At 36.8% G+C, this 23,175-nt stretch overlaps 1 long non-coding RNA gene across 1 annotated transcript; it reads right to left on the bottom strand.

Annotated features, from left to right (window-relative positions):
* Positions 1-2,322: 2,322 nt before the first annotated feature.
* Positions 2,323-22,778, bottom strand: LOC106014776 (uncharacterized). The gene is made up of 3 exons (XR_001186342.5): positions 22,591-22,778; positions 3,094-3,194; positions 2,323-3,010 (listed from the first exon to the last, which is right to left on the bottom strand). It is a non-coding gene; the product is annotated as an uncharacterized lncRNA (long non-coding RNA).
* Between the last annotated feature and the right edge of the window lie 397 nt (positions 22,779-23,175).

The following is a 23,175-nucleotide window of genomic DNA, read 5'->3' as shown; positions in this document are numbered from 1 at the left end:
AAAAAGCAAGAGAGCTCACTTTAGATCACTTTAAAGCTCACTTTATTTATCTGTGCTTTAGTCTGTAGCCAAAAAAGCATGATTATATGTTGTGAAAAATGTCTTTGAAAAATTTAGCATCATTGGAAATATTTAACTTGAAGAAGCTGCAGTTTTGGGGACATCAGTTTTCTCTACCAAGTGCTAGAAGCAAAATATGTAAAACTGAAATACACAGAAAGATGAGCATGGTTCATTTTGATGAAACATTTAAGAGCATCTCTGCAATCCAGACTCTACAAGTTTCCAACTGTACTGTAAATAAAGAACTACACATTATATATCTGCCATTAAACCCAACTAAACCTCTGGTGGGCTCCTCCCTTCAACTGCTACAGTGATGCACTCAGAGTCTGTGGTCTGATGCTTTCATATTTGACACTATCTTTTCCCTTACAGCCTTCCACTAAATTCACCTGAAACTTCCTTTAATTTTCATCTGGATAGACTTTGTCTAACATACCAAATTTCATTTAGTGTCTCAAAATATATTGTTCTTACAAATTCCGTGGAAACCCCATTTGTCTTCTGATGTAACCGCCATTACTAAATCGTTTCTTCAAAACAGAATAGAGAAGGTGAAGTCTCCCAGAAAAATTTCCAATCTGGTGGCACTTTCTATTTTCTATGATATAGCCTACTCTATATTCTAAAGCTGCACTTGTAATTATGCTTTTTCAATCCTAGTATTTTTCAGGGATCTGATTCCAAAGTGTTCCTTCACTAAGGCCTCAGACTGTTCCAGTGCTACAAATGTGGGGTCCAAATCACATCTGCTGGGACAACTAGAGCTAGATTCAAACATGAACAAAATCTTGGAAGAGGGCTGAATCAGCTTTGCAAGCGTGGTGGAAACTGCATATCATCAGTTTTCCATGTGTGTTCTCTTTGAAAGACCCAGAAGAAGTTTGGTAACAATTTTTCATTTGTTTTTCCTTCCAAATTGCAGTGATTTTACAAGCCATCTGATGCTCTCTTCCATTTAAAGATTTGTTATAGGTGGGAGCTTACTTATTCCTACCTGATTCCTAAGATTTACCACTAGAGAGATCCTTCCTCATGATGGAGGTGAAGACAGCTCACATTCTCAGACACAGACAAGTGTCCCTGGCTGCTCTGCAGCAGGATGCAGCAGCAGGACAGTGCTATATGTTGGCAACTTGGGCTCATTTTACTTGTACAGTGTCCAAGATTTCACCAGTCATGGAATTCATCTCTACTCTGGCATTTGTCTCATTAATTTGTGATCCAACATATCCATTGTCTTATTAATGTAAATCACAACTTTGTTTGCACGGAGACACATTTACATTTTTCACACCCAGGGAAGCTACTACCCTATGGAAGAGTAGCATCATCTGTTCTAAATTCACTTTACCACTAAGCTGCATATTTTCACTAACCCCTTTCATTTCTCAGTCCAGTCATAAACAATGACAATTTTGGATTTTCCCACAATACATCACATGAAGCTAAATAATATTCCTTGCCTTTCATTTCCTGATGTTTAAGTTCGGTTATTACTTTTTTCCTATACTCAGTCACCAAGGAGCTTCAGTATGGTCCTCCCAAGGTGTTGTGGTTTAACCCAGCTGGCAGCCGAGCACCACACAGCCGTTCGTTCACCCTCCCAGCAAGTATGCTCCCAGCAGCATATTTCTGTATACAAACAGCATACTGAACAATAAAGTCAAGATTTCTCAATTTTTCTCCCAATTTTGCCTTTGATTTGCAAAGTAATAAGAACAGCATGCTGGGAAGTTTACTGACCTAAATCTGTTGATACTTGCCAGCTTTTTTGAGTGTCTTCACTCATGGCAACCCATACTTACAAACTGACATATTGCTCTAAATGACAATAAAAGATGATACTGATACATCATCATAACAAATTTAAACTCGTAATTAAAGTGAACAAAGTTGAACAAATATGAAGCTATGTAAGCCTGGTGAAGTGAAAAGGAAAATGCTGAAACAGGCAGGGAGAGGATAGAAAAATACACGTGAAAGAATTCCAAGTTTCAAGAAGACCACAAATTTATTCACTTACTAAACAGTGTTATCTCACTCTTGCAATTGTAAATTAGAGAAATACTGTCTTAAAAAAATAAGCTACAGGTTACTACTGATGCTAAATCAAATCATCCTGTATATCTTTTATAGCCTTTCTTCCTGAAAAGTCCTAAAATATTTATTTAGGATGATGTCTAATTTGTTTTTGGTCTTTCATTCTATGTTACGTAGAGTATTGGAGCCTTAGTAAGCAAGGAGGAAGCACAGCAGTTACAAGAAAATGTATGGATTTTTAATATATAATTTATATACATCAGGATAAGAAAGGCAAATGTATGCAATTCACATGTTTGGTTAAAAAACAAATATGCAAAAATGCTTAAAATATTTATGCTGGCCCACTGTGTTTGAAAGCACTTTGGTGAGAAGCAATTTTCATGAGGCAAGTGGAAGTAGCATTTATCTACAATATTTCAAACCACAGTCACTTTAAATCCCATATTTCTCTATTCATTACACCACTAAGTAGAGAAGTCATGCTGCTAAAATATTAGATAGTTCTATTAGAGCAGTATCATTACATAATCATTTTGAAATAACCTTATTTTTTCCAAAGTGAAATAGAAACAAATATGTATTACCTTGACTTTTAGGAGGTAGCTTGGGCAAGTCAGACCCAACTGTGCTATGCACATTTGGTGTAGGGAAAAGGGTAGAGTACGCCCAGGTGAGACCACACATTATGACAGAAATACAAATTCCATAGCTCCAATCCCAATCTGGGAATTTCACGTGCTTATTGAAAAAAACAGAAACATCTTCTGAGTCCTATTCCAAGAGGTTTTTATGCCTCAACAGTCTACAGAAGCAGCAGCTGTTCCAAAGCCCAGAAGTCAATGCCCATGATGGTCAGTCACAGGGAGTCAACATGACATGTTTGTCCCCAAATCATTCTGACCTGTTTTAAAAATAAACAACTCGATTTCATTTTCCAATACTTTTCCAACTGTGATAAGATGTCTGATTTTCTATTGCCATTACCTTCATAAGAGTTAGTTGCAGTAGCTCAGTCCCTACAGTACTGTTCCTGATATTCATGCAGGAAAATGCCCAGAGTTGCTTCAGCAGCAATTAACAATTACCTTTAAATACAAATCAGAGAATCACAGAATGGTTTGGATTGGAAGGGACCTTTGAAGTTCATCTAGTTTTGACCTCCCTGAACAGCAAAGTAGTATTTCCTATGTTTGAGCAGAAAAAGATGTTGCAGCTGTAATTTGTATTTATACTACATCATATAGCACTGACAGTGCTGTGATGGTACAATGCAGCACTGATTTTCTTTTTCATTTTAGAAACAGGAGTCTGAGAGATCTGGTGCCTTATTATAGCTTCAATAGACAGAAACTAAAAGACATACAACTATCTAAAACCCTACCTAAAACCTCTAAGGAAGGGGCATATGAGGATCATCAAGTCCAACTCCTACTTGTCCTATTTTTATTATTATTATATTTGTTTGTTTGTTTCCCACGGAACCTATATTTTACAGCCAAAGTGCATGCAAATATGGAATGATACACTCCTAGAGCTCTGGATGACTGCAGAACTGATATGCAAAAAATGACACGCATGTTTATGGCAGTAATCTAGGAACACATGCACCTACCCACAGAGACAATCTTACCTTACACTACATAAGCCAGATAGCTGGAACTGCTCAAACATCCTAATTATTATTTACATCAGTTCAGGTAAAAGAGACCAAACAAACACATGAATATATATATATTTTTTAAATATACCAAAGGAAAATGATCCAGAAGAGTCTAGAAAAGAAATCCATTAAATGGACCTGTACATTTACAACGTTCATGAGTTTCTAAGCCTGAGTAAATAAGGCAACAATAAATAAATGGAAGCAACTCAGAAAGCTATCTGCAAACATCAACATTTCAGGAAGAATTTAGATTTACCCATTCCTTGTTTCTCAGTTCAGGAAATTGAAACTGTTTGAAACCCTCCTCTTTATAATGGGATAGAACAACACTTTCCTTCCAGAGAAAGGAAAAATAAGACCAAACATGATATAAGCATACAAAAATGAATGATTCAGAATAGGTCTCTCTACGCTCCTATATAGAGTAGCCAAAGTACTAGTTACCATTTTGTAAAAAGAAAGATCTATCATTGATTCTAGTGATATCTGATATGGGGTAGGCACACTACTGCTTGGCCATATCTAGAGGAGGGGTTTAATTATATCCAAAATTTATGTCCTGATTCCACCGCATTTATATTGAAAATTGTATACTGTTGTGCTGTTGGTCATTTTTAAGTTAAACTATCAGCCCTTACTTTACTGAATATCTAGAGAACATAATTTCACTGAAAATTACCTATGATTTTCTTTTCTTCATAGGTATTTTAAAGTAGTATTATTTAAGTTGCACATCCAGTGATTTACTGGTATTGTAGAAAGGGCACCTCTATGTAATTGCATCAAATTGGCTGATGACACATTTATTGATAAGATAGATGTAGATAATTTCTGTGCATTCAATAATCTGTGTTGGCTATTATTGCACCTATAGCATGGAATTGTTATTAGAAGAACAGATTCAGTCCACAATTGTTTAACAGCAGATGAAAATTACATAGCTGAAGGCAAAAATCACAAAGCAGACATGACAAAATGAGACACCCTCCTCCTCCTCCTCCCCCCCCCCCCCCCTTTCTTAATATGCATTTTTAAAAATAATTTTCTGGAAGAATACATTGGCAGCAGCCATTTACTGTATCTGTTCATTTGGGAAGCAGCTTCCCAGTCTGAATGATCAAATTTGACACTATTCATCAGACAGTAACAGTGAAATCAAAAAGACAGTAACTGGAAAATGTAATCCTCCCCTGAAATTTTCTTCATCTCACCATCTGCTACCATTCTATTATGTCCCACCGGAGACTCCCTGTCTTGCAACTCGTCCTCTGGGTAGACGTGCTGCAAACCTAACAGGCAGGACTGAGAGTTTTGCTGAATGCCTCCACCACAAGGTTTTAGGTGATACAAAACTAGACCTGCATGTTACTCTCTGACGGAGGAGAAAAGCAAATCAAGTAAAAAAATACACAGAACCAAACACTGGTGCACTTCACTGGTGCAGAGCTTGCTCTTAGGTAAAACACCAGCTCTTCCCTTCAAGGATTGAGCCACCACAAAGGCAAATTTGCGAGCATTTTACTGCACACGTTACTTCCTTGAAATATACTTGAATATAAGCATTCCTTCCTGCTGTCATTACTGGTTAGCTGCAGTGTTGGTGCGTAAGTTGGTTGTACAACATAACTACTTTGGCACAAACATCTTTCCTTAAAGAAATACCTTCTGAGCCAACTCCAAAGGCTAACACCCAAGCAGTGCTTTTTTCTGTCTCACAATTTGAGTAAACAAAATGGTGAAATTCTATATTCAAAAGATACACAATCCCTAAGCACAAAGAGGCTATGGACATGCTGAGACTGTATGGAGAACTTTGGGGTGAACGCCAGCAGCCCACCCAGCTGCTCTTTCACTCCCCTCCTCAGCAGGATGGGGGAGAAAACACGATGGGAAAAACTGGGTTGAGATACGGACAGGGAGATGGCTCTACAAGCAAACTAAAACCACCTTCCTGCCAGCCCTCTTCTTCCCAGGCTCAACATTAATGTGCAAGGCATGTGATATGCTCACAGACCTGAGAGCCTGAAAAAAAAAGATCTATTTCTCTAGTAATTTGTTCTTAGTTTTCTAAAATTCCAAGTGTGTGCTCTTTAAACACTATGTATAAATGAACACTTCTGCTTCCAAAGAAAGCCTTTACAGCAATAAAAGAACAATAAAAGCAACCACTTTTTAACGTTCCTCTGAGCATCAGCTCCAGTTGACTTCATTGTCCTGAAAAACTGATTCCTAAATCCCCCACCCATTCACTCAAAACACTTTAAACTAGGAGCAGCTAACCCGAGTCATTTCAGGGGGAGAACAAACTGCAATACCTAAACAATCCTTGGTTGGTACATTCAGAGATTATTCAAATTATCAGGTAACGTGTCCTACCTAAAAATTCAAAGGAGTTTTAGCCCAATTTAGGTATTTTTAGAGCAAAGGAGTTTACCTATCTGTGCTCCTCCTTAACTTTTAAGATGTGTCAAGATGTGTTTAAGATGTGTTATTTTTTGTGTGTTGAAATTCAGGTGGTCTCTTCCTAAAATGCCTGAACATCCAAATGCTTAAATGCTTGCACCTGATTTTTATAAAAGGTCACATTGATTTTTCACAATGAAAATTTCATACCTACCTACTTAGCAAAATCAGAAAATATTCAGAAAGAAAACAAAGTATGCTTAATGATTTACTGTTGATTTGCTGTCCCAGACAGGTAAACTAAACCACAGAAAAAAATAGTTCTTTACAACAGAAGTCAAGGATCATACTACATAACAACAGGACACTCCCAAAAGCTTTAAAAATCCTTTTGAATACTTTTTGCTAAGACTCATTTCAGTTCCTTCAAGTCTAGAAGCCTCCTGGGACTTTGGGCCAAAGTGTAGGGTCAGAGGGAGCTAACACCAAAATAAATGCAGGTTTGTGTCAGCAGAGACCATGATTCCTTGTGGCATAGGTATGAATACATCTCTGAAAATATACCACCTGAGGTCTGAAAGATTACAAGATCTATTATTGCAATGCATGCTGTCAGGGGATTTGAAATTTAATAATTTATAACTTTTTTAATAACTGTTTTAGAAGGAGAGTTCTGGGACCACATCACCAGCTTATGTAAATTTCTGTTTTAATGAGCCCCACCTGCCCTGAGAAGGTCAGGGATGTACCTGACAGATACTACACTTTTCTGTTCTTTATTTGTTAAATATCTTGTATATTCTACTAAAGATTACAAGACTATTCAAAACATTAGATTATGACTGGAAAACACCATCATTTTCAGTAATTTTTTTCAGGTGTATTACCTCTGCTACAGCTGCCAATAACTAGCTTTTAGTCAGCTGTTAATGCCAGTCACCAGAAAGGCACCTGTGATCTCAGCAGTCAAAAATTCTGTCCTATCAATATTTATAGCTCAGTAAATGGCAGGTGACCTGCACCAGATCAGTGCATGACACCAATGTTCAGTGTCCCAGTTCTCAATTTTAGAAAAGACCCTTTTACAACATCTTTCATACTTGCAATAATAAAATACAAAGCCCATCAACCTCACTCATTTTTCCCTGTAAAACCCACCTTTGCTCCAATGCCTTGCAATGCCCACCCCAGTTAACAAAACTTAGATTTATTTAGATCATCAGCTTTGCAAGGTAAAAACAGGTTTCTGGACTGATTTTATAGAGCAGCTAATATGCATGCTTAATGCAATACTGTGGCTACTAGGAATTGTCACTAATGATGAAAGTAAAAGCAGTAATAATGATGTGTGTGAATTATCAATTGAAAATCAGCATGTCAAGCAATTATTTCAAAATATAACATCGGTGCATTATTTTCTAAGAAACCTCAAAATGTGTGTCTTGGTTAAACAAAGAGACAAATTCAACTCCAACTAAGCATGAAATATTCTGTAATGTTTTCAATATGAGGTTACATACCAAGGTTGCTCATTAGAGTAAATAAGTAGGTAATAAATAAAAAATGAGTGAGAGAAATGTTCAAGGCATCAATGTAAGCTCAGCAGAGCTTCTGTTTTTCTTCAATAATCACTTTGTTGAACCTTTCTGGACTTCTGAACGCTAGAAGACCACTTCTTCCCCTTGTCAGTAATGTTGCAACTGTGATGGGTCAGGTGAGACTGCAGAAGCTGTCTGGAGGTGTCCCCAGCTGAGCAGGAAGTCTGCTGGCTGCTTCGCTCCATGGGCTGTGGGAGCACTGAGCTTCGCTGCCAAACTCAGCTTTGATTCGTGGTTTAGCGAAAACCACTTCATGCATTATAGAGTGAGAACTTATTATTCTATTTGATTTTAAAAAAAGCTGCACTCGACTGGTTTAAGTACAACTGCATGGAACCTAATGACAGGGAATCTGGAGTGGAAAACATCTTTTCCTTTACCATGCCTGCAAGTTGGGCTTTGCCCTTTGTTTCTTAAAGATCATTACAGAACAGAATTAACAGTATTTCTAGGATATATACACATTCATGTGTAGCTGTCCATTAGGCAGCATCAGAATCATTCTTTGCTTATCTGTTTTGTTGTAAAATAAAAATATGAGGAAAATATACACAAAGTATTTACGAGTACATTGTTTCCCTCTGAATGCACTCATTTTGATGATATTCAGCATCATTAACCATAGGGTTTGCTTCCATTTCTGTTTCTTTCTGTGAAAAGAGCTTTCTCATCAGCAGTGTTTGCACTTCTACAGATTTAAGCCCTCCCACTGGTGGGTCTTTGTACAAGTTAGACTCAATGAGAAAATCTAAATTACAGAAATATGCACATAAATATGCATTTCTTTAGGTTGTTCTCATTTCCTCCACTTTCAAAAAAAGCCTGTGTACTATAGTCAGTGGATTAAGGAATGGTCAGAGCAAGAAGCATGGAAAGATACCAGCTATCGTTCACTAATGCAGTGACCTTGTTTCTTGTAGTGAAAAGGACTCGAGACATTTTTTCTTAAAGAGTGGCCAGGCACTGGGACAGCCAGCCCAGGAAGGTGGTGGAGTCATCATCCCTGGTGGTGTTCAAGGAAAGGTTGGACAAGGTGCTATTAGATATGATTTAATAGCTTAGTGGGTAGTTTTGGTGATAGGTTGGATTAGATGATCTTGTAGGTCCTGTCCAACCTTGTGTTTCTATGATTCTATGTTACATTGTTCTACCAGAAATAAGTGTCTGCTGACTAATTAAAGCTATAAAAATAATAGAAACTATAAAAAATAGAACCATAATAAAATATAAAAATAATAGACCTATATATAATTATTTTTTTCTATAGTTTTAACTAGCATGGATATTAAATTATGTTTCAGAAGATAAAGAATTCAGCATTAAAATTATACTTATCATCCTCTGTGTAACGTTGCATATCATAGCATTTCTCTAGGTCATTCCTACTAGCTAGTGACAGCAACTCAGTCTTGAGCTCCCTAGTCTATGAGTATGGCAATTTCGAGATGCTGCTTTAGCAGGTTACTACGGAAAGTGGGCAGAGGAAGATTAGTTAGAAATGTAGGGCTGAATTAAACATCACTTTTCAAAGGACATACTGTCCTGTTTTTGCAGGGGTATCAGTAGGCTTCTGTTGCCCTGTCTCAGCAGTAGTAAGTTCTGAAAGCACAACTTGCAGTTGTAATAAAACATGTACCTGTGCACCTGCAATTAAACCTTGCTTCATAAAATACCCAATTCCGTGAGAGAAGCCAGCACTGTGGTTTGGGGTTGATTTCATGGACATGGAATGCAGATACAGTGATTACTACAGTATTCTTGGATAGATCTCTTTCAAATTTCCTTTTTGTGCGCATAGTATTTCAAATTCCTAGTGTCTTTTTCTCAAATGTGAAGGAAGAGCTACTACGATAAAACATTTGTGAAAGGGACCTTTAAACCAGTTGGGCAACCAGATGACCTTTTTCATGGTATCTGTACTGAGACGTTAACATGTAAGTTATTTTTTTGGCATTGAATGTTTCAGCAAATTGCAGAAGATAGAAAATAATTCATTCTATTTGCATTAATGTATATACAACAAAACATTTATTACTGACTCATTAGCTATTATCAGTGGAAGAGTTTTCAGACAAATTTTGCCCACAAAACTCTGGAAATGCTTAGAGCAATAGCTGCCTTTATTTATGAACAGCAACGATGATTCCCAATATAGATGGTTTCTTTTTAAATAAATCTGTATAAATAATAAATTTATAAATATATAATATTTATAATATATAAATAAATGTGAGTGTTTTTTCTACTCTTTTGATACTGGAATAAGGTGTCTGATAACTTGCTCTATTTGAGCATTCAAGGTCTCCAGCATGATTTTGGAGATTTGGTGCAATCCCCTTTTAATTAATCACTTTAAAAGTTCAGTGAGACTGAACAGCAAGATTGAAAGAGTGAAAGTTTTAAAATGAAATGACAATTATTCATGGGTCATCCTTTCTCAGATTTCATTTAATAAAAGACACAGTAAAATCACACACTGTAAGGTGCCTCTTTTTTTATAATTTAAAAAATTAGATTAAAAAGTTAAATTATTAAGAGTCATTAAGAGACTAATCTTGAGATTCCTCCAGTTTTCTTAATCAGGCACATTTCATTCTGGAAGTGGTAGCTGTCTAGTAAGACTCATTTAGTCAAGTAGTTAAATACCTGTTTAAGTATATCAGGGTGGCAGTATAGCATTGAAAGTACATGTGTGCAGAACTGGAGTGCATTGGTAAATTGTGTCTACAGCATTATAATATTAAGGAAGTATCAATACTACCATTAAGCTGATAATGTAATTTGAGCTGAATACATTAGGAAAATCCACTCTGATTTGGTATCTGTTTTTATGCAGGTTACCTTAAATCCTTCCTATGATACTGCAACAAATGAAATTTTAACTACGTACTGATCAAATATAGTCTTTACTTCTATCTGTTTTAAGATGTACAAAGCATAATTTATCACTTCTTTCACAAAAAATGCACTGTAGCCTTCTGTCTCTTCTTCCATATCAGATGAGAGGATAAAGCAGAAAACATTACCTGGCTGAATATGGCAGAAACCACAAATTTATATTTGATTTTCATAGCTTTGTGAGTGAGGAAAAAAAGAGTTGAGAATACTGACCAAGCTGTAAATGATTGAGCCTGCAACTCAGGAAGTCATTGGTAAAATTCCTTCCCTTAAATAAGGCAGAAACAGCACTCTAGCTGTTCTATAGCATAACCCTCCTCACTGCTTCATGAAGACTGGTTTGTTATTTTCATTTTATACTTAAACTTTTGTATCAAATACATTCACTTCCATCCTTTAACACACTAAAGCTCAACCTATGAATTTACGAAGAATTACTGAACAATAAGCAACATTTCTTAATTTAAGTAATCAGAAATATTTATTCATATTTAACTCCAGGATGGAGTCTGAAACAGAACAGAGTGTACACCAATCAAAGACCTGATGAAGAAAAACAGAAAGGGGGTCCTGGCTATGCACAAGTTCAAGTCAGAGCTGAAACCCAAAACTACAGTTATAAACAGGATTAAACTGCATTACTGCTAATGTGGCTCTGTGGTGTAAATGCCTGAAGTAACTAGGAAACTAAAACTAACATTCACATTTTTAAGAAAAAGGTACAGCATTGAAGAGGCTTTCAGGGTAGGGCATAACTGCATTACCTGAGCGTTCCCTAGGCTCCCAACCTTAGATGCTATCGCGCTGGGGAAACTTGGTGTGCTAGCCCTAAGGAACACCACGGAGCGTGGAGTGGAGTGGAGACACCACGGCTAGGCTCTGTAATCAGGTGGGGCCTCGATTGTTCTTGTGCACAAAGCTGCACTTTTTGCCACCCTAAGCCAAAGACCTGTCATGTTTTGACAAATGCTGTACCCTAATGTACTTTTTGCTCATTATAATATCATTATAATACCAAAACACACCTCCATCCCAAAAGCTACCCGCCTCCAAGGTGCGACCACCCCTCACTGAGCATGCGCTCTGAATTTCTCGGAGCCTATTACTTTAAACGGAGACGGGAAAACTTTACACCAATCATAACTAAGATATGCTTGACTAGAGCCACTCAAGCTCCACCTAAAAGATAGAAAATAATATAAATTGGCCCGAGAGAGAGGGGATGTTAGGGAAGATACCACCGTCAGGGGAGATACCATCCCGAGGACATACAGCATCCTTAGGACCTCCTGACTCCTGGGATCAGTCGACGGGCTGAGCTTCTCTTCCCCCCCCCATTGGGACGCCTTTGGGTGAGATCTGAATATTTGCTTATAAATCCCTATAGAGTCTTTGATCCTTTTAACGCGTTTATTTCTAGGCTGCGCACCTGTAACACCTGTAACACCTGTGTATTTCATGCATACTAGCTTGCTTTTGCAGATAGTCACTATCACCGGCAGTCCAAAAGAACCTGATTATCTGTTGCTGTAATAAACCATACTTGATTGCATTGTGATAGCTCTCATTAATGCAACTAGGGTGAGGGTGGTTATCCGTGATAGTTCAGTGTTCTGAATCTAACCAGACCCCCAGACGGTTAATGCATTTTTGGTGAATGTCTGAGCGGACCCCCAGGCGGTTATTACGTTTTTGGTGAATGTCCGAACGGACCCCCAGTTTTGGTGAATGTCCGACTGGTTCAGTACTCTGAATCCAACCGGGCCCGTAACGGTTAATCAGCTACACCCCTTTAACGCGACAGGCTCAAAAACACACTTGAAAATTCGTCACGGTCACTAAATGACATACAAAATAGTCAGTGGTTTACCTTCTGCTGAGATATGAGTAGAAATCACAAATATTCATCATTAAGCCTTCCTATGTACCACATAATCAAACTGAAACAGAAGCACACAATCATTACAGCCATGATAAGGAAAACAATGCAACAAATGCCACAAGTACATGAATAACCTACTAGATACAGTACTAGGGCAAAGAACAAACTTTGCAAACTTTCTTTGCGTTCAGCATCTCAGATCTGACTTTCTCTGGGGCTTGGACATTTTTGAAAGAATTCCATTAAAACAAGATTACAGAGTTCTTATAATGACAGCTTCAAAGCAATTCTGAACTTTGTCATCCACGACTCAAGTTATACATATAAATAAGAAAATACCTACTTTATCTGCCTGTAGTCTACCTTAATGGAATGCAGGAATCAAGGTAAATCAGTTCATCTTTTTAGGTAAGAAACTTTTCAAATTGCTCATCTCTCTACTGTTTCTCTGAGGGTAATAGAAATCTGCTCTTTCTTTTAGAGCCTCACTTAAGCTGTTAAGCATTCAAGCTGCTGTTTGGTTGGTTGTGTTGTGTTGTTCTGCTCTGCTTTTTAACCTACTTAGTAGTTTGTAGAACAGAGGTTGAACTAAACCAAAATATTTTTGCTCTTTGCACTATATTTGCGACCTTTCTAGTATCTAATGCGTAATCTATATTAGGGAGGTAAAAAGAAGGTTTGGATATACAAGCTAAGTGCTCATGAACTCTTCTGTTCAGGGGTGAAGGGGTGACTTTACCCTCCCTCCTCCTCCCCATCTCCTGCTGGGATCTCTGCATGTGCTGCATAGATAAGCACAAGCACATCTTGCCATTGTCATTCCCCATAGACACTAGAGCACAGAAGTTTCTGCATCAGCAGCCCAGGATCATAATGGGCTGCAAGGTAAATTGAAAGCTGTTCATTTCCCTTTAAACTGCTGTGTTGGGGTCCTGATGTGCTTCACAAACAATTAAATTTAAAACATCTCCGGGAGATTTTGCTCTCTTCCAGAAATGAGTTAGTAAGAATTTTCAATTACTTGTTATAAGTCTTAGCCAGAGCTGGCAGAGCCAAATCACTCTCTGCTGTGTTTAACTCAACGTAGTACGGTCTCTGGAGCCCTTTCCCCATATTTTCCGCTTGTTGTCCAACATCTGAACTTTAGGTGGACCCTCCAATTTTGGTACATTTCACTCCCTATATAATGAGATCAATTACCATCATCTCCATTTCTGTTACGGTAATAGAAAATGAAGTCTGTGACTGTTGTATATTTATATATAATATACTTAGTGCCTCAACCTTCAGAGCTGTACAGAGATTCAAACAAACAAAAAAAAAATCACGTCCCATTACACAGATATATGGATGTTTAATATACAATCCTCAAACCACCTGGATACTGGCATGCAGCAAGGAGAAATAATTACACTTAGAAGAAAAGGTGCAGAGAAATATTGCCCTATTCTGTACTACAAATTCAACACTAATAAGTAGTGAACAGTATCACACAAGTAGAGCTGTGTGCAGGAAAACGTATTTTAGGATCCATATGAATTTTCATACGAATTACTTTCAGCCGCTATCCTAGATGCCCACTTTCATTAAAAAAAAAAAAAAAAAAAAAAAAAAAAAAAAAAAAATTGAATAGTTAATACATTGTTGAGAGAATCTCAAGCCATTCTACAAACTGAAAAGATATATATTTATTATGAAATATTCATTTAGCTCTGCACACAACTCTTTTCCTTAACCCAAGGGGATTTACTCTTTTTAGGTGATTATCTTCTACCGTAGCTCTGCTGTACTATAGCCTAAGTGAAACCATGTTTATAACTATAGATTGGTTTCCAGGAGTAGCTGTACTACAGCCATGATGTACTTAAAGAAACAAAACAGGGCAGGTGTTGGGACTACACTATTCCACTACAGCTGAGCTGACTGCCATTACCTGAGATCTGAAGATGAATTGCACCCTACATCCTCTTACTGAGAAGGTATTTTGAGTGAGGCACTGCCTTCAAGGCAATTGAGATACAGCACGATTTCATTCTGTAAATACAGGAAAGACCTTGTTATTTTGCCCTTCAGAGCACTTTTGTGTATGGATGAAATAAGCTCTGCAAGCCTGTCAGGAAGCTTATATTCTTATGTGCCCTCCCCTCCTTTTTTTTCTTTTTTTTTTTTTTTTTTTTTTTTTTTAAATCTGCTGGGCAGTGCAGAAATCTTGCAATGTAATAATTGTTCCTTACAACACAAATTAGCATTCTCTGTTTTTAAGAGAAAAATCGGACAAGATCATAACATCTGTTTACTGATGCAGTAGTAAGCAGTTACTGCATAGAAATATACAGGTTGAGAATAAACACCGTATGAATATTTGTTGTTTCATTTTTCTTAACATTACAGATTACGTGTACTGCCATACTTTAATTGTCTCCCTTTCCCACAGCAGACCCTTGCCCCCCTTCCCTTTCTTTAAATTAACTGCTTCTACCATTGAATGGAGAAGCAACTCTTCTCCAGAAATCTATGTAACAAAGAAATACTAGAAATTCTACTGAATGCAGAAAAATAACCATACAATGATATAGAAGCAGCCATAAAATTCATACATCAAAGTCAAGAGAAATCTTTGTATTCCACTGGTAATGCTTACAAGGTAAGGTGGCATGCAGATTTCTTATTTAATAAATTCCCACAGAAAATTAGTTTTTCACAGTGGGAAGAATTTCAAGGCTCACCGCAATGAACAGGCAGGATCTAATCACTGTTCAGGCTTTGTAGATACACCAGAGCTTGCAGATATTTGAATGATCCAATTATTCTGTTGAGACACAATCACCTTACCTGCATACTAATCAAGTAATATGCAACATGAAACAACTCTGTTTTTTCTGGAAACTCTAGACTTATAAGGCTCCCTGGTTGACCTTCTGTCAATTACATTAATTTCAATTCTATTAGCTCATCTTTTGCCCAAAGGTGACACATGCACAGATCTATAGGGAAAACTGCCTATGTCAACTTTCTGCTCTACACAATGCAGAATAGTTGCTCAGCGATGTGAATACAAGGTATAAGTTGTAAAGCTGGCTTACAGTTGCACATTAAATAGCAATGAATTTTTCAGACAAGAAACCTCTTCAGAAACTGTATAGTTACATTCCATTAAAAAGAAAAAAAAAAATCTGTTTACTAAACAAAACACAATCCATTATTCAATTTCATACTTGGTGAATGGCAAATAAATAAGGATGGACATAGGCACAAGAGCATTTGTGCTATACCAGTATTTAGAGTGAGTATGGATTGTTGGGTTTCCCTTTTCTGAGTCCTCTACATGAGGTAGTTTTCTCACGTTCCATTCTTATTCTTTGTGATTGTAAATTCAGATTTTGGTAAGCACACTGACATGAATTCTTTACTGACAGAATTCTGCATTACAGCCAGTAGACAGATTTTTAATATTATATTTTCCAGCTGTGTTTCATTACAGAAAAAAAAAAAGTTTATTGCAGAGGTTTTTTTAACAGCTTTCTCCTCAAAATAACATCTTATGGAAGCCTTTTAAATATTTGTCTATTTCTGATAGTCATCTGTCATATTATTGTCTGGGATGGAGTTAATTTCCTTCCTATGGGCTCGCACTTTTACCTCTCTGATTCTCTACCCCCATCCCACCTCGGCTGCTTGGTGCTGAGACACCTGCAGGGTTAAAACACGACAACAACTCAGCTTGTAAAAGTCACCACCATTTTGTCATAATATTTCTGATGCGCCAAACCCTAGTAAACTAAGTAAATTTATGATTTTTTTTTTTAGGCCTAACTAGTCTAGAGAAATGGTACTCAATTCCTTTTTATTATTATTATTATTTTTATTCCAGCTGTAACATTATTTACATCAAGTGCCTGCTCTTTTTAAAACTGTATGACCGTATGCAATGCTGCATGTAAGGAGGGAGAGGTGAATTACAAAGGACTTTTAAGTATCAAAAGGTACGTTATGTCAAGCCATTAATCTTGGAGCTCATCATTTACCAAAGTGACAGAATTAGTAGCTTGAGATGATGTGGTACAAACACATAACCAACACTATGAGTTGGAAATATTACTCGTGATTAACAGGACTTCCTGTATTGTGCTTGTGACTTTACAGAAAACCCTCTGGTTTCTCTTTAAGCTCTCTCTTAGATTGTCATTACCATTTTAACCTCTCCCACGTGCAAGGGCAGCTGGACAGGCCAACAGTACTGCCCCTTTATGAAGTACATGTGCGATGCCTAGACTGACCCTCACAAACTCCCTCACCAGGCCCACTCCCACACCTCTGGAATTCCTAACTTCTGACAGTGTGGAGCTGGGGAAACTCATCTTTATTACCTGCAGAGCTTCAACTCAAGCACTAGACAAGGCACTGGCATTTTCTTGAGTCTGTAATTACCGTAGCAGTAGTTGTTTTAAATACTCTAAAGCTCTTAAGGAGAATTTTGCTTCATTAAATGAGAGGTAAAAGACAGATGTTATGTTTCTATTTCATTTTTCATATAAGGTGCTTGTTCAAGGTAGTAAGAAAATAACTTCTCAAGAACAATAATGAGGTGAATTTCTATTCCTTTTTGTACTGCAAGCATCTTACAAGGAATAAAAAGAAAGAATCGTATAGATTCTCTGGAAGAATAGACTTTGTAAAATAATAAGATAGAAGGAGCACAGAAGGAGAACAGAAGAATAAGATGCATGCGCTGTCTTAGCAACAAAAGCACGCTTTATTTATTTTTCAAGGCCATTAATAATGTGATTATCCCCATGATAATTTTCTCCAAAAAGAACAGGAATAACAAATGGGGTAAAGTGTTGAAGTACTGTGTATTTCATGAATATAAGTTCCTTTTCTAAAAAGGAGAAAGTCTGGTAAAAGCTATATCAGTGTTTCTGCACCTGCATTCTACCATTTAAATAACTAAACAAACAAAACAGAATAAAAGGGAAGAATTCTACCACCTCCTTGCATTACACTGCTTATTACAACATACACAAATTTCTTACAGAACTAAAGATAGTTCCAAATTTTATAACCATTATTATGAAATACAAAATAAATTTGTTTCCTCTATAAGATTCATTGATAAGTTTCAGCAGTTCTAATTGTGGTGGCTGTTGTACTAAATACTAGCTGGACAAACTATATTCTTAAAGTATCGTATGTCTCTCAGAACAATCTACACAAATCTAGATATTGAGTGTCTAAAAAGAGAGGAGTCAGTTTTATGTATTTTTTCGATTTGTCTGAATAACCCCTTCCTTAAAATACCTACTGAACGCTACATCCTGCTTACCACTTTCCAAAAACTTTTATGGCACAATATACTTCACATTAAACATGTGGCCTAGAAGAAGGGAAAAAAAAAAAAAAAAAGAGTCCTTTGTGGGGGGCATTGACTCAGCTACCTTACTGTCACCTCATAAAGCAAATAACTGTTCACTGGTCAAAGAAGTTACAGAGCCTAGTCTACTTAATATCTCAGTTTCTAGGAATTATTCTTTCACATGGACTAAAGTTAAGTTTGGACCATTACAGTCAACAGAATCATGACAGGAGAACTAATTAAGCATCATCACGGATGAAAACAAAAGCTGTTTCCTTCACTGTGGTAGGACAATTAGCTGTTCTATGCTAAAATAGTATTTCTAATATTTCTATAGCAACAGAAATCAGTTGATGACATAACTTAAAATTACATATTAATATATAGAGAAATCAAGTGAAATTCTACACCTTGATCTGTGACTTCATAAACTGAAGTAAAACTACTTCCCACATCCTAACCCCAAATTTTCCAGCAAGTATTAAGTACTCAACAGTAACCTCAGTGACACCTCAAAAACCATGTTAAATAACTCTAGCTATAAGTATGATAGAACATAGAGAAGGGACAATTAAAGCATGTATGGACAAATCCATGTAGCAAAAGTAACAAATAAATATTAATTTATTTTTACCTCACAAAAGAGACTGGAGATATTCCTAAAAAGGACAGTGTAATTTTCATAAGTATAATAGAGAATTAATATTAATACAGATTTGTGAAATATTTTTGATGTGATATCTTGGGCTCTATTTGAATTATTTACAAAAGGTTTCACTGGACATTTCATGTTAGTTAAAACTAACTTTAAAATAGACAATACTGAAGCAAAGGTTGTACTGTGAATTTTTAATTTAATTCACAATGTTTATAGATTGCTCGATCATCTCTTCTGGTCTGAGTGTAGCAAATAGATATTGTTTATCATAATCATAGAGATTGTTTTGCCTCTCCTCTTCCCCCCCCCCCCCTTTTTTTTTTTTTTTTTTTTTTAAGAAGTCCATCAAGTATTTTATGTCCACAGAAAGAAATGTGTATGACCCTCTGTGGGTATATCGTCAAATATCCCAGATCTTTCAGGTTAGCCACACAGACTGTCTAGGCCATAATATTCTGGAAAATGCAGACAACTGAATACATGCTGTAATCATATCTCCTCTGGTCCTGAGTTGTTTCCACTGGGAAAGCAATTGCATTAACTGGTAACTTGTTCCATCTGTAGAGTCTTTTCAGTTTCTATAAGCAATTATTTTTGAAACAGTCACCGCACAATAACATGAATTACCAGAATGAAAATACTGATCCTTTTCCAGGCTTGAGCAAACACTTAGTGGCTTAAGCATGAATGTCTGATGCATCCATACTCTGCAGCCCTAAACTGCAGATTGGTTTAAATAAATTAAAAAAAAAAAAAAAGCCATATAATACACTATAACACTGCAAATAATTTTATTATTATTACTTGCTTGCTGAAATAAACATCAGAGACAATGTTTTGTTCTTTTCTTTCTTATTTTAATTTCACCCCCTCAGTCGCCCTGAAATTGCATTACATGGGGAAATAAATATATATTTTAAGAAACTTGCACAATTTTTATTTCTGTGAATGCAATAGCTACTGCTATTTCTCCCAATAGCTGCTTAAAACTGATATTTTCGGTCTGAATATTGATGTACATTTACAGGCTGTGTCACCCATACCAACAAGCGCTTGAGTGGCCTGAAACAGTGACTGAGGCTTTTAACCCTGGAGAAAAACACATTCACAATGGATAACACAGTCCTAATGTGGACTCTTGGGTGAATATTTCTTGATGAAAAGGAAGACAATAACTTTACAAATGTTTTCTGAATAATAATTCAAATCTTTGTAAGTCACCATAGAGAAAACTTGCCATAGATACCTGTGAAATATCTCCAAGTCATCAGTTTTCAACCACATAAATGGAACCTTGTTCTGAATCAGTGATTTACCCAGCTGATACCAGGGAAATTTTAAAGATGAGGGTAAAAATGACAACCGGCTGGCTTGTTTAAGTTTTCTGATTTATGAGCTGATTCCCTCCAACGCTGTCTTCCCCTCCTCCGGAGAGCTAAGGGAAGAGAACTCTAGGAAAGTCACTCTTCAGGGACTCTACAGGGCCAGCCTATAAAGGCTAAGACCTAGAAAAGGAATTCTCATTCTCTAGATTTGTTATGGGGGGGGGGGGGGGGGGGGGGAGGCGGGGTAAGACCTGGCTCAAATCCTGAATTTTGGTGTGATGAGACTAATAGCACAGTCATGTAGTCACAGACAGGCAAGCAACTAACAACTACCACCACTATTCCCCACCTACGACCAGAGCCTCACTGGACTTCACCTCCATTCCTGTAAGGCAGGCTCACGAACCAGCTGAGGAAACTTGTAGTCTCCTAAACCAGGAGGTGCCTGCGTGCTGGGCACAATGTGCAGTGGGAGCTCTTAACAACTTTGCAACTTTAACAACTTTGCCACTCAGCTGATGCCAGAACATGACTCACAGCTATGGAGGAAAACTCCACTGGCTTTTGCTTTTTCTACTTCATCTTTGCTCCTGCAATCCAGGCCACAGCATTAGGTGACAGCATGATTAAGAATTCTCCAAAAGAACAAAAGATAGTTGCAAACCCATTCACTGCTTGGAGAGTAGACCTCTTGCCATCAGTGGCGTACACATGTGCCTATACATACAACATTAGGGGTGACCAGAACCTTCCTCAGCGGTGGAATAGAAGACAAGAGGAGTAACCTGCTAAACCTACTCATGACCTGAAAAGCTTTGCAGCCACTTGGGGGACTTCTTGATTTTCTGACTGCTTGCAGAGTTTCACTCTTTTATCCTACTAGGTGCCTGAGAGATTGTAAACCAGACCAATAATCTGAAGGAAAAATAACTCCAATGAAAAGCAATATTCTACAGGAAAAGCACTCCTGGATTTCTTATTTACTCCCCCAACCACATTCTCTTTCTTTTTTGGGACCACAGTCTCCAGGGAGAGCAATGCAGCAAGGATCATTCAACAGGAATAAAGCATTAAAACACCTCACTTCCTGATCTATTTTTATTCTCCAAATGAATTATCAAATGTTGAAGAAATACCACAAATTAGAATAGCAGACTATTTCTTTTAAGTAATTATTTCCATTTCATTCATTTCGAGTGCCATCATTAACCTGAGCATGTTGACACTTGCTTTTGCGAACTGCGTGACTTTTAACCTGACAGTGGCCATCCAGATGCTGCTAAAACCTCTTTGCCTTCAGAAATGACAACCAAAGGGCCACTTAACACCAAGCACTCTGACCACATATTTAACTATGTTCTACTATACGCTAGCTGACAACCTTACAAGCATAGGAATATTTACCCATGAAGAACACCATCAAATTAAATTACTGTGCTAACAAAAGCAAAACAAAAAAAAAATATTTAGAAAAATAAAAAGCAGTGAGGTTATCTAATTAAAATTATTCAGACTTACTTCATAAAAAAAAAAAAAAAAAACATTTTTAAAGAATGCCACCATAGAACCGTACCCAGTCCATGTGAATTTATTAGCTTTGAGCTTTAACCCCAGAACTGTCAGCAGTGATAGGAAAAATTATGTTCAAGGTTTTGTAGCATGAAGTGATTAAATGCATTTACAAAGTGAGGACATCAGTTCCCAACTTACCTAACATCAATTAAAGAAGGCCAAATTAAATCGATGTTCTAATTCCACAAAATTAATGGCAACTTTTTTTTTAATAGATGTAACAACATTTCCCCAAGGTCCTGTAATAAATTCTTATCACAGCAACTCACGTTGAAAGTAAATAGGTACCTGTCCATGAAAATCCAATGTTTAAAGTCAGCTATGGGCACGATAACAATAAGGTTTCTAGTGGCTTTCTGTCCACGTTCTTGTTCTGGGTTAAATGTTTCAAAGATCTCTACTTTTAAACACTAGAAAAGCATGAAGGAAAAAAATCTTATTCGTTATAGAAATATTCATTTTAAATCTTAGTTCATTTTAAATAGAGCATTCCATTAGACTCAAGGGATGAAGAGCTAATTAAGGTCACTTGTAATTACTTTTAATCAGAATGCAATCATATATCTTCACTTAACAACATTTCATAAAAGGAAAAAGGGATTTATATATATATACACACATATAGATATATATATATATATAAATTTATTTATTTTTTTAAGAGTTTGGTGACATAATTCAAATACTTCAATTTTCCACATCATCAGTCCTGCCCAGGAACCTGTGGTTGCTGCCTGTCAGTCAGGAGGGCAGAACTAGAACACAAAGCAGATATGAGTGAAGAATTGAGAAGCACCTCAAAATTTTGCCATCAACTGGATATGGACATTATAATACAGCTGAATCCAAATTCTTCTAAAAATTCTTAAAAAAAAAAAAAAATGCAGACAGGACCAGAAACTGTTATGATTGTTTCTGAACACTTGGAACTATTTTAATACTGTTTGATTTTTTTTAAATATAAAAGAATATTTGTAGAAATATATGTAATTGTGCCTTCCCTAAGAGCCCAGTTGCCATTAGGCTAGAATTATGAATTTTAAAACAGCACTAAACTGCATAAAAAAAAATGCATTAAAAAAAAATCTATATCCATAACTTCGAGAACAAATTTGGAGACTTCACCTACCTTACATCAGGTCACACAACACTATTAGAACTCCAGCAGACAAGCCCATTGTCCTGCTAACATGGGATTGCTGCAGTTATGTTTTACCCCTCACAATTATTTGTGCAAACAAATCAGGTAAAAACACATTTCAAAATTCAGCTTGAACTCTGGGCTGAGAATTGGCACCTGAAGCTCAGTTGTATGAAAGGCTACACCTGTGCAATCCCTTCTGCTCACAGACTTATCATGGCTCTTGGTGATAAGGAATTAAATGCCAAATCATCTGTAGGAAAAGCAGCTCAATTACTATCTCATCTGGTTCCTAATCTTTCACATTCTCTTCACCATAAAGCACTTCTAATAATTAGAAGTGACACATTTGACTATTCCGTATATCTTCTTTAATTTGGTATTTGAAACATTCACTAAAGAACCATAAACATAACGGTCTTCTACCTTTCCTTCAGTTTTTGTAGCTTCTCTCCTAAAATACTGTCCCAAGCAGTACATAATAAATTCACCTGTATAACAAGGGAGGAAATACAAGTCAAAGACTTTAACATAGACATGAATAAATTAGTTTGCCTTTTTGGTTTGGCTTCC

The sequence above is a fragment of the Anas platyrhynchos genome, chromosome 15 (genome assembly GCF_047663525.1).
Source record: "Anas platyrhynchos isolate ZD024472 breed Pekin duck chromosome 15, IASCAAS_PekinDuck_T2T, whole genome shotgun sequence".
In the NCBI taxonomy this organism is placed as follows: domain Eukaryota; kingdom Metazoa; phylum Chordata; class Aves; order Anseriformes; family Anatidae; genus Anas; species Anas platyrhynchos.
This window is presented reverse-complemented; position numbering and strand designations above follow the sequence as displayed.